The sequence below is a fragment of the Aphis gossypii genome, chromosome 2 (assembly GCF_020184175.1).
Source record: "Aphis gossypii isolate Hap1 chromosome 2, ASM2018417v2, whole genome shotgun sequence".
NCBI lineage: Eukaryota > Metazoa > Arthropoda > Insecta > Hemiptera > Aphididae > Aphis > Aphis gossypii.
This window is the reverse complement of record NC_065531.1, coordinates 68,855,260-68,867,965: the sequence shown is the minus strand read 5'-3', so window position 1 is coordinate 68,867,965 and position 12,706 is coordinate 68,855,260. Positions and strand designations below refer to the sequence as shown.

General features: G+C 32.4%; 1 protein-coding gene across 6 annotated transcripts in view; it reads left to right on the top strand.

Moving 5' to 3' along the window:
* LOC114126072 (protein vein) overlaps positions 1-12,706 on the top strand; it is a 72,219-nt gene that overhangs the window by 35,099 nt on the left and 24,414 nt on the right. The window lies entirely within an intron of this gene.

Here is a 12,706-nt window from a genome sequence, read left to right as displayed (position 1 = left end):
AACGTGCCGCCGTCAAAGGTATTTTTCGTGTCTGAGCGCGCGTACGGGTTAGTATATATCGTCTATACCGACGAAAAATGTTAATAGAGGCGTATAAAAGCGTGGAAAAGGCGGCGGTGGCGTTTATACTCGTCCGTCGATGCCGGTTCGTATACACGTTATAATAATATATATGATGTAATGTGTATAATGTATAAGTATATACAAGATCGCTGCACCGTAGTATACGAGGCCGGCAGCACCAGCACCAGCAGACGATTGACAGACGACGACGAAGGATGATAATCATATGTCGGGCGCATAAATACTACATATATATATATATATATACGTATATATACGTATATACGCGTAGGTATAATAATATGTATGAGCAGAAGGGAAAAAACTACGACGACGACTACACGACACTGAGGAATCTCGTATATAAAATTATAAAACGAGGCCGGTACAGCGAAACGAAGAGAAAGAAAAAAAAATATACTACAACAAATGAACACAATCGGTATAATTTTTTGGTGCGGAATAAATTACGGAGCCGCGAGCGTACGTAGTGCAGATTGTGTGCGGGCCGATGCGTACGCACAATATTTTGTTAGACGCGAGTACAGCGCGTGAATAGTGCAACGTACTCGATTGTATATCGATACACATCGATCGATGTAGTATTTTATTTTCTCATCGATCAACGTTATAGGTTTTAACTAGTAAGTCTGTATAATATGTTTATCCGTATAATACATATTATATTTATAACTACAGTTTTAGGTTTCGACCATTATGCTTTTAGAAAATCTATAATCGTGCGAGTTATGAGTTAGAAATTATTTAATTATTTTTGAAAAATGTTGATAATTAGTTAAAAAATTAGAAAAAAAGTGTTTTCTCCCGCGAACCTTTGACGTGAATATATATGACCCGTTGGTAATTTGAGTTTGAGACCACTGATCTAGATAGTAGTGCAGGTCTTCAGCTATTATTCTGGCTTGAAATTAGTGAAATTTACAGTTTATCTGAAATTCACTTACACTCTCCATATCAAGTAAATAATCTGCAAAAATACGCTTGAACAAGACTCGAGTATTTTGCGGATTATAATTCGTACATCCTAACAGAAGTCCTCTACTTTTGATAACTCTATTGGTTAAAAACTATTTCCTCAAGTTTTATTTTTTTTTCATTATTGATTCCTCTTTCAACTGTTTCCATTTTTTTTTTTTTTTTGTAAGATTTTGGAAAATAAAAAGAAGACTTAAATGTTCATAATTATAATTATTTAGAAAACCTAAAACTGCTGCCGTGAATTAATATTTTTTGAAAACCTATTAGCTCCGTGTAAAGTGCGAATAGTACAGACGATTATATAATAAAGTGTGTCTGAACGTGACAAAACTGGGCGCCGACAGAGATTCGCGACGGACCGGACAGACGTTGTGTCGTATAGTAGTAGTCGGTCTTCTACTTCTATACTTCTACTCGGTTCTTGGTCTGGCACGTGCTCACAGTGCGATGTCTCTGGAATCCCAAACATCCGTACACGTTAAGTAGCCACGCTCGTCGTATACATTATTTTTTTATCTCATTATATTATACGTTTCTTCTAATTATTATCGTCGTTGCTCGCTCTCGTCGTATACATTAATACACTTTTCTGTATATATTATATTATGTATATAATGCGCACGCGCATGTGTGAGTGTGTGTGTGTGCGTAAGAGAGTTTATGCATCACGAGATACTGTCTAGTGACGGTAGTTCTTGACTATTGACAACACATCGCTAAAAATGTTTCGATTTCCATTATCATCGATACCTTTGATACCACTGACGGTTTTTGATTATAGTTAAGAAAATATTATAGGAAAAAAAAATCCATTCTTAGACAAATGCACATTATTATCATCTTTATAAGTAGTCGAATAAATTTATTCATATAAGAGTTAAGCAATTAATACAATATTATTATTAATTTACCACACAACCGATTACATTACCAAGTATGTAATGATTATACTATGGCCTCACGTATAATGTAATTAATTTTTATTCTCTAATTAATTGATTAGTGATAGTTTTATGCTATTTGAATAAACGGTATGGTTAAAAAAACCAGTAATATCTAGCCTAGCCTATAGCGTAACTTAACCAAACCTAACCCAAACCAGTAATTTTATACACATATTTTATTATATACATATGTATACTTTTATCGAAAAAAAAATTGGAATATATTTATATTTTATTGTTATAGCCTAATAAACCAGAACCCCAAGATCATTCATTATTACAATATTATTATACATTATACATATTATATTATATACTACTGTATACTATCTATATATTATGCTGTATTTACTGATAAATGATTTAAATTGACTAACCTAATTTTGTGTTAGTACCTAAATATAAAATTTAAAAGTTTTATTTTTGACATGACTAATCTTTAAAATAAATTGATTATTTCATACTTGATTATTCTAATACTTAAATAAACATTGTTTTAATGCTTTTTAAAAATTACATAAATATCTTACGAATAGCAAAAAACAATATGTTGAATATTATACAAAACTCTTAATAAAATAAAACGTCTAATTTAAGTTAAGTTCATGTTGCAAAAATTTCTTTATAAATTATATTAATATTTCGATGATTATTGAAATTATAATAATATAACACTTAGTATATTCAAAAAGTGTAGGGGACTCTTAATACCGTTAATGGCGATAATAATTAATAAGATAAATATATTTACTTTACTGTTTTTACAGTTACAAATTACAATACCTATATACTGTTCTGAAATAAAATTAGTACATATGTTATAAATTACATACTCGTTCTAAAATATCAAAGGTAACCAAAAAAAATATTGGTTAATATGACAAAACTTACTAATGTCGTTACTCGTTAAATAGTAAAATATATAGAACACTTAGAAACCGGTTATTATATATATAAATTAAAGTATGCCGCCTATTTGGCTACACCAAAAACATTATAATATTTTCTTTACTTGGTGTAGGTAAAATTTTATAGTTAAATTATTAAAATATTATGAAAACAGTTCGCTGAATAATTTGTTCTTACATTATATTATACTAGTTTAATACAATTTGTAACTAGAACGATTACACGCAATATATAACATATTTAATCTCCATCTGGTTATGAATCTCATCACATTTACATTTTATCCCGATGATATAATATAATATTGGTACGATTTTTTTTTTTAAATATATACAGTATTACCTAAGGACACAATAATTATAATAAGTTATACTGGTAAGCTCTATTTAAATATATTTTTTAAAAAAAACTATACAAATAAGTGGACAAACAAACTATGAGGAGAGAAACTACCCATCAATGACACTCACAATCGATGTTATAATTTAAACATACTTTTTTTACGTATAAGATACTATAATACTAATCCGAGAACTTAGATTAATTATGTGCTTCATTTAAAAGTCCACTTAAAAATAGTATAGTAAAACGTATCGAAATAATGTACGATAGCACGGTTTATTTGGGGTTTTTTTATAGGGAATACAGGTTCAGTGTGACGATATTATAATAATATTCTCTAGCATCATATATTTATATTTTTGAATAGGACGCGTTGAGTCGGAACTGTATTTGTCGGGACCTGTTACAATAAGTTAACAGTAATTTAACAGAACCGTGTATACCGTTTATTTTTATTTGGTTAACAATAATATTAATAAACTTTACTATATAAAATAAGTATACTATTATTATTTCTATATTTTAAATGCTAGTAATTTCGTGAATATTAGTCAAGAATACCTCGTACACGTACACGACTCTACAGTCTACAGTCTGTACTTATATAAATTATGAATTGTGATACAATTTAATTATATGATAGCGATGACATTAAAAAGCGATATTAAATTTAGATGAACATATTTTTTTCAAATTTTAAACGTTATAAATAAATCTTAAAGAAAGAACTTTTTAAGTAAAATAATTTTTACTATTGTACTTTGCAATGCCTATAATAAATTTTGGTACCATTTAAAACCTAATAAAAAATACATTTAAATATAGCTTTTCACCGGCTTTATTGAATTAAAAAATTATTAGTGACTAAAATATTGTATACTGAATACTGATAATAAAATATATTTGTTAACTTAAACAAAAAACCTATTTAACGATAAAGAATGAAAGATAGGATGAAAAGGGAATTTCTATTAATAAAGACTTAATTTACACGTTCATGAACTTGGCCCACCAACTTTACTCAAAAGATTCCAAATGTTTGCCAAAAAGTAACAAATAACAGCACATCGGGTTTCAAAATTAACAGTTAACTTGCTATTATTACAAAATTAAATTTTACACCAGGTGAGCTAGTGCATGCACGTTTAATTTACTCTACATTATACCTACAGACTTATTATGTTTTATAATAATAAAATCTAAATACCACAAACAATTTTAATGAATAAATATTATTGTATATTTTAATACTCTTATCAAAATAATTATCTTAAAATATTTTTATGATTTTGATTACTATTCTATAATGTTTTTCATAATTATTTGATTGTATTTAATAAAAAGATAAATATGTTTAATGTGTAATAGATAATAAAATATAATAGGTAATATATTGTAATATTAACTGTAAATCAACATTGCGCATGGATCACCATGCAGCAACTGCAAAGCTATTCAAATTATTGCACGAAAATTCGGTTATGTTTAAATGAATACGATTGTGTGGTTTGTTTTATATAATATGCTAGAAATTTGGCCGGCTGTTGTCAACTGCGCGTTATTAGATCATAAAAAATCCATTTGTGCGCGGATACTTCGGAAACGCGTATTCCATGGGAAAATACCAAAAAATTAATCTGTTCATTAAAAAATATTTTAATGAATATGAACAGCAGCCATCGAAAAACTCGCGACAAGACAGATTTATTATTAATATTCATTATACATTATGGTATACATATATATTATATTACGCTCAAATATTTTAATACAATATTGATGACCTTTTATATTATGATATTTTGACATTTACGGTGACGTTCCACTTGGATGCGTCCAGGTCGTATGTGTGCAGAAACGAAACGACTTTATAACGTTAACTCTGATAATACTATACTCACACCTTCGTCTTGGTACACGTGACATAAGCGTAACTTGGAAAACATTTTTTTGGGAGGGGAAAGGGTGGCGGTAACTATCATATTTCCCCCTAGTAAATTTGTGTGGTCATATCCTCTATACCCATTATATACTTAATTGGTAAAATTGCAAATAGTTTGATATAAATATAAATCGATGTATATATAATATTTATCCAGTACCTATTGTTAGGTACATACACAAGAATGCACTCTACAATGTTTCTATAATAATGTGTTTATTAAAATTCTAATTATTGTAAATTTTAAATAATGTACTCAAAGATCATAATATTTTCAATTATTTTACCTAATTTGGTTCTTCACCAATTTTTTCCTCGTTAAATACATACATTTGGGGAGTTTAACCCTCTACAAGCCATAACCTAGTATTAACGTATAAGGCACTTTGTATGTGGGCATGGAGTTCGGACGGCAAAGAACACGACGCTGCAGAAAGTCGCGAATCCAACGCTCGTGAATTCGGAAATTGCCGATGGTGTCGGTAAAACACGGATCGTTTGGCGAATGCCGAGAGTCGAGAGTGAGCGGGATAACACGACTGTGGGATGGAATATAATATAGTGTGCCGTGTACTGCGAGAATGAGTCATCGAGTTATATTATATTATGCACAGCAGTCGGGTAGGTATACCGTCTGAGTGCGGTGCCAAAAAAAAAAAAAAATTGATAAATATATCTACGTATATTATATATAGCAAGGACGACGTCCGCGTGTGTATACGGTTTTCTATTTATTTTATCAACGCACAGAGAATATATATAATTGTATTTTTCTCATTGCAGCTGTCCGCACAGCGCTATTGAAACGGATCCAAAAACGGTCTGACGGGGTTTCCCGCGTGATTCCGCACCGGTACCTATACACGCGGACGGCGCGCTGCTAGCTTGTAATTTTATCTCTCCGCAGGGACGATTCGCGCGTATAACGAAAATACTGTCGTTAAACACACTTACTGACACGTAAAATTACACAACATGTTATTATAATAATAAATACTACGATAGGTAACCTAGTTTAATATTTGTACATGATCGCATTAGCATTTAATAATAATATATAGATTTCTGAATTTTTGTATTTTTGGTTGCTTTTCCACGTGCTCACCGAGAATCTAAAAGCTAATTTCATAATAATTGCCGAGATGATCGGCTTGAAATAACATAATATGATATGATACGAATACGACATCCCGAGATCTAATTTTAAACGATTCCGTTGTGTTGAGGGTGCGCGTAAACTACTTGTCCACAGTGCATCGCTACACTCTACACTCTCTCAGGACTTATGTCCAATAGGGTAAACGCGAAGCCGCTATCGCAGTATTATTGATGCGATAACGTTTTGTCTCATTCAAATAGTCTATCCATAATAGACTCGTTAACGGGAAAACAGGTGCAGCTGACGGACGTACTGTCTCTTATCCATCTCTTACCACCCACGCCGTGGATTTTTATTTTTGTGTGTTACATAATATACAGTTTATCTAGTTTTCTCGGAGTGTTTACTCTCCAAATGAAGAAAAACACTCAAGTCACGTGTTATATCATACAATATTATTATTATACCATGGTGTACCGTGTAGGTACCTATACACTTTTACGATAGCTCTATAATGTACCTGGCGACTATTTTGAACTCAATCCAAACCTCCGTGCAGTTACCCCCGCGAGTCAGCATGACATTTATAAGTTGTTTTTCTTTGTATTGTTTTTTTTGTGACATGACCTTGATGCAAGACCGATTTAGATCAAAAAAGGAATGAGTTCCATCATAGTACACACAAGAAATATAGAGCATACATGGTTCACTTTAACACGAGATATTCTGTATAATACGTATACTTAATGTCAATTATTATCATACATGTCGTCATACCACCATATACTTTAAGGTATACTATATGGTATAAGAGATCTTTACTTAAAACAAATATCGAAAAACTTAATATTATGTCAATACGTTAAATAACTTATAAATGGTAATTTAAACCTTTTAGGGGCTTCAAATTGGCCTTCCGAGACTTAGATCCGACACTAATAGCGTTTATCTATAAGATGTATATCTATGTAGATAAACGTGGTCTATACATATTATGTATTACATAATGATTACAATATACCTAGTTAGTAGTTTTCGAGCTCTAGGTATAATCCAGGAAAATAGTAATGTACCAAATAAAAGAGTATAGTAACATGAACATCAATAACGACTTTGTCATCGACCATCGTGAATTAATTATTAGTATCTTATGTTATGTTCGTTCTTCATACATTATCACCAAACGTTTTTTTTTCTGCATCATATGTTACCCTTAAGTTATTGTTTACGCTACTATTTACGGTATTGGTTGTCATTTCAAATATGACCTTAAACTGCGGGTACTTATATATTATTATATTATGACTTCAGTATAGCGTGCAATTTATTTTATTACATTATATTTATATACATACCGCGCCTGGGCGTATTCGTAATAAATGTGTATACAATAAGCCGCGAATTATACATCACACACTAATAAGTGCATTGATGATGTTTGTATACAAACGCCCCACCGTTAAATACTGATTACGCATTATCCTTGTAAATATCCGTTTTCGCCGCGTCGATGGAGTAAACAAAGCCGATAACAATACCATCACTGATTTCGCAAGTAGAGATTTAAAATATTATATAGGTATTATATTTGACGTGTCTACGCCGTGTTATACGCATGCCGAAAACAAAAATAAATGGTTTGGTTTATGGCTTACGCCAGGGAATTATTATAATAAGTTATACACACAATACGAGTTTAACATGTCAAAGATCGTCGTCTCGTGGGTTCTAAACACGATTTGTTCTCGTTTAAGGCCGACAGCGTATTACCTATCCACCGCCCAACTAAGTAGTTTATGGGTATGTAATATTTTTGAACGAGCTGAATACACGAGCGCCGTGTGGCGCGAAAGATGACACGCAAAATGGTTAAACGAATAATCCGTAACTTTTGAGTCACGAATGTATAGAAGTCGCAGTAGAGTAGGTAAAACTGTCATGGAATGTCATCGTCGTTATAATGACATGTAAATTATATTTTCGCTAAGAGAAAACATTTTATTGCAGCCTGCAGGTTTGATAATAAGAATCGTATTTCCATACATAATATAATTATATTACTGTTATTATTATAACTATTATTAAGTATTTATAAGTTTATTATAACAATTTTTTTGGAATTTTCGGACAAACATCATGCGCAACTATAAACTAATAATTGATTTTAAATTTAAACAGAAAGTGTTGCTAAGAAATGCTTACATATGATATTTTTTCACATGTTTAACTGATTGATGCATAATATGAATTAAATTAAAATTATATTATTGACTATTGTAACACACTGTAAACTAAACTGAACTCTTAACCAAACTTAAAAACATTTGTCAATATTGAATTCAAACTTCAGATATCACGTCTACATGATATTGTAATCATTGCTAAAAAAAATCTATACTTAGTAGGTACTTACTGATTTAGAACGAATGTTCCATCAGAAATTAAAATTAATAATAGCTGGTGCTCTAATATTATTATGTAATAGTTACATATGATCAGTGATCATGAATATTATTCACTGTAATTTATTATATCGTATACGATAATGAACTGATAATTCTGTGGTTTTAATTATTTGTGAACATACATTTTTTATTTGAAAGGTGTTAGAACCTGCTATTTATTAAAAGACAATAATTCAAGATATTTCTATTAATATTGCACGATATAGATGACCATACAACTAGCTGTATTGAAAACAATTATATCAAACTAACGATCAAAACCGATATTATCTTGCAGAAAGTTAAACTAGTTAAACTTTGGTATTTTTTTTTCTTTTTTAAAGTCAAAATTTTTATTAAGTGCCCATGTTTAGGTTGACTTTAAATATCATCAGTAAAACATGTTTTAAAAGTTTCATAACTTTGTGATTATTCAGAAATTTATTATAACTTCTAAAAATATAGTTGTTTAAATTAGTCCTGCCTAAACTTTTAATAATAAATTATCATGTCTTAAAATAAATTTCATAACTATATTGTTATATGATGTACAAAATTAATTATTTACATAGAGAAATATAATATAAGTAACTTTAATATGAACAGACAGTTCGATAATAAATATAACAGATTTTAATTTCTTGATGAAACAATGATACACATTCAATAAAATATTTAGTACTCTCATTACTTATTATAAGCCGAGTTAAATATTCTTATTACAATGCGTATTATAATTATTACACGACTTAGAAATTTATTTATTCAAAACCAGTATTGATTTTGTTAAGATAAAGCGATTAACACATAGTATGAAACAACGTTTATGCTTATAACTTTCCAACCAGTTTACAGCTATTCTTATTTAGTAATTTGAACTATGTTTAACTTTTCTAAAGTACAGGTATAGATAGGAATTCCTTTTATCTTATTTTAATGTTTTATTATGTATAATATAATATATTATACATTATACATTATTATTATTATTATTGTTATATTATATTATTTTGAGTTATTAATATTTTATAGCAAGCAACCTTCTACAGTCCAGTAAATTGTTGAAGATTACGATATCTAAAATGTACATGTGTCAAAGTGTCGTTCTTAAAAATTTAATTTAAGAAATTAAAATCTACGTATCAAAAATTAAAATTGTTTTGTACAATTTGACATAAAACAAAAGTTAAATTACCATCGCATTATTCTTTAGTCGACATTATATATTTAAACATTTTCAAGCTTTTTAGGTATACTATAGTCATAATTTAATGAGATCATCAGGTTATATCCGCGTGTTATGATAACATGTCTGCAGATCTCGAAAAAAAGTGGTTGAGCAAATGTTAGTATATAGGTATATAATTTAGAACTACTATAGATCGATCCGACCATAAATAATACATTTTGTTATTCGATTATTATTATATTATTATTATTATTATTATAGCTGCCTATATAGGCTATATATCGGTCGTGTCGTGTTTTTAGTCGTTTGTTATAATGTTATTGTTGTTGTTAGCGTCATTTACTATATTTTTACTGTTGCGTACGACTACCTATTTGTCTGCGCTCGCGGCCCATATCCTTGAGTGCATATAAAATATATAATATGTGTATGGTATATATGAATGTATATTTACTACATAATATTGTCATCACTAGGGAGCTCTGACCCCTATTCACTTCGTTCCTCCCTCATACACTGTTTTTTGCGACCCGAGAACTCGTATATTTCTAATATACAAATAATTCGTAATGTTTCATCTTCCTAACTCTGATATCGATTACAAGGGTGAATTATTTGAAAAATTTTTTTTTGAAATATAATAACCGTATAATACTATTATTCCACGGAACGACTACTCGATTGGCGGTACAAGGACCGAAACGACCGGTCAGCGTTAGCCGCGTAGACGGTTTTCGAAAAGCTCCTCTGCACTCCCACGGCATTCGTGCAAACGTAAACCCCGTTTATATACGTACGGCACGTAAGTAAGGTGATGTGATGTTATACGAGTTGACAGCGTTATAACTCATATTATATAAGTCGACGAGCACACGTAGTTAAGTATACTATCGTGTGAGTGTGTGTGTGTGTATGTGTGCGTGCGCGAGCTGAACAGCTGCCCCAGGCCACCTCCGATATTATATACACGCGGCTACCGTCTATCGCGTTCGCCGCCGCCGCACACCTGCGCGATTAATGTCGGCCGGTTGACGACGTTACCGATCGTCGACAGGTCTAGTCACAGCGCGCCGACAAGTCGTCGTCGTCGTCGTCGTCTTGGTCGTCGTCGGAGGCCACCGAGGTTACCCACAATGCATACATATTATATACATGTCATAATATACACAATACAAAAACCTACTCTATAGGCCGCGTGGTAAAGCGAAGAGAGCCACTTGCCATAGTCGGCGTTTGAGAGCACAACCGGACTGCCGCAGTAGCCGTACGCGTAGCCCCCATACATAGGCAAACGACAAAATATTCCCATCATCTCGGCCTCTCTCTGCGCCGCCGCCGTCGCCGGTCGAGCCACCCGGCCCTAGGCGATGGTGCATTACAAAACGTGTATGCGTATATACATATTATATATATGTGTGTGTGTGTGTGTGTAATCCGTACTTGTACGTTTATAAGTATAAATATATATGTGTACAGATATCTTCGCGGAGACACGGAGGCACGCCCACTATATATATATATGTATAACAATGTACATATAATACACGTAGGTATATATATTATTATGTGTGCAGTGCCGGCGCGAGGGCATTTGCGATTTTTTTTTCATCGTTATTATTGTTTCATCTGCGCGGCGTGACGTGGGAACGAAAAACACCTATAGCTTCCTACCCCCCCTCATGCGACAAAAGCTTCTCAGCCCGCGATATACTCGGCGGCACTCCTTACACGCGACCGCGGTCCGGTGTATAGGTATCTGCTGCACGTATACTAGTTGTAGTGTAGTGTAATGTCACATGGTAGTATCCCTACGTCATCGTACAGTATTCAAATGTGATGTGTTTGGTTAGGTATTAGGTTGAATATTATTATTATTACGTTATTAGCGGTGGAGGGAGGAGGGAAAAGAAAAAAATTCACAGAGACCGTCGACGACGATGGCGGTGGTGATGATGGTAATAATAATAATAAAAATAATAGTATATTATATACATCTGCGCGAATGGAAAAAAAAAAGAATAAAAAAAAGATACTCCGTGCCACTGCAGACTGTCCGGGGTCAAGGATCCGCGGTGCGCACATGTGGGGTCGTCAAAGATGGGCATACGGCGGTTTTTGCGGTCGCACGCATCCCGATATGTAGGACAGACGGACGGAGAGAACGGTTTCCGTGTCCGTCGTCTACATCTTTGATAAACCGCGCACGTATACGTTATAGTATCCAGCGCGCCGCGCAGGAGACTCTTTTGCGCGAAACCCACCGGCTCCGGCTACCCAGTCAACACGCCGCACATACACACCCATCACAAGTCGTCGACTTATAACCATATAATAATAATATGTAAAAGTACCTAAGTATATATATATAAGCCAGGGATGTAGGCAAGCCATGAACATATACTTGCAAAGGCTGGCAATGTTAGAAACTTCACGGGTTACGCGACCCGGATTGAGGTCGCCTTTTTCGTTTTCTCATTATTGTCTTTTAAACAATTTGTATAGTATCTTAAAACATGACGTGTCCGAAGAATTAAATTGGTACGCTCATTCCTTAACATGTCCTTTACGCTCAGAACACAAGAGAAGGACTACCACGGTGGTTGTAGTATAGGTTATGTATATATCGGTCACCATATAAAATCCTGAAACCCCGATCAAGAATTGGACTCATCTAGGTACGAACGAATTTTTCTAAAATTATCTAAATCTCAGCTTAAACGAATAATGCAAGGTTAATAAGGGTTTTCCAATAATCGGCTTCTGATTAAATTTTTT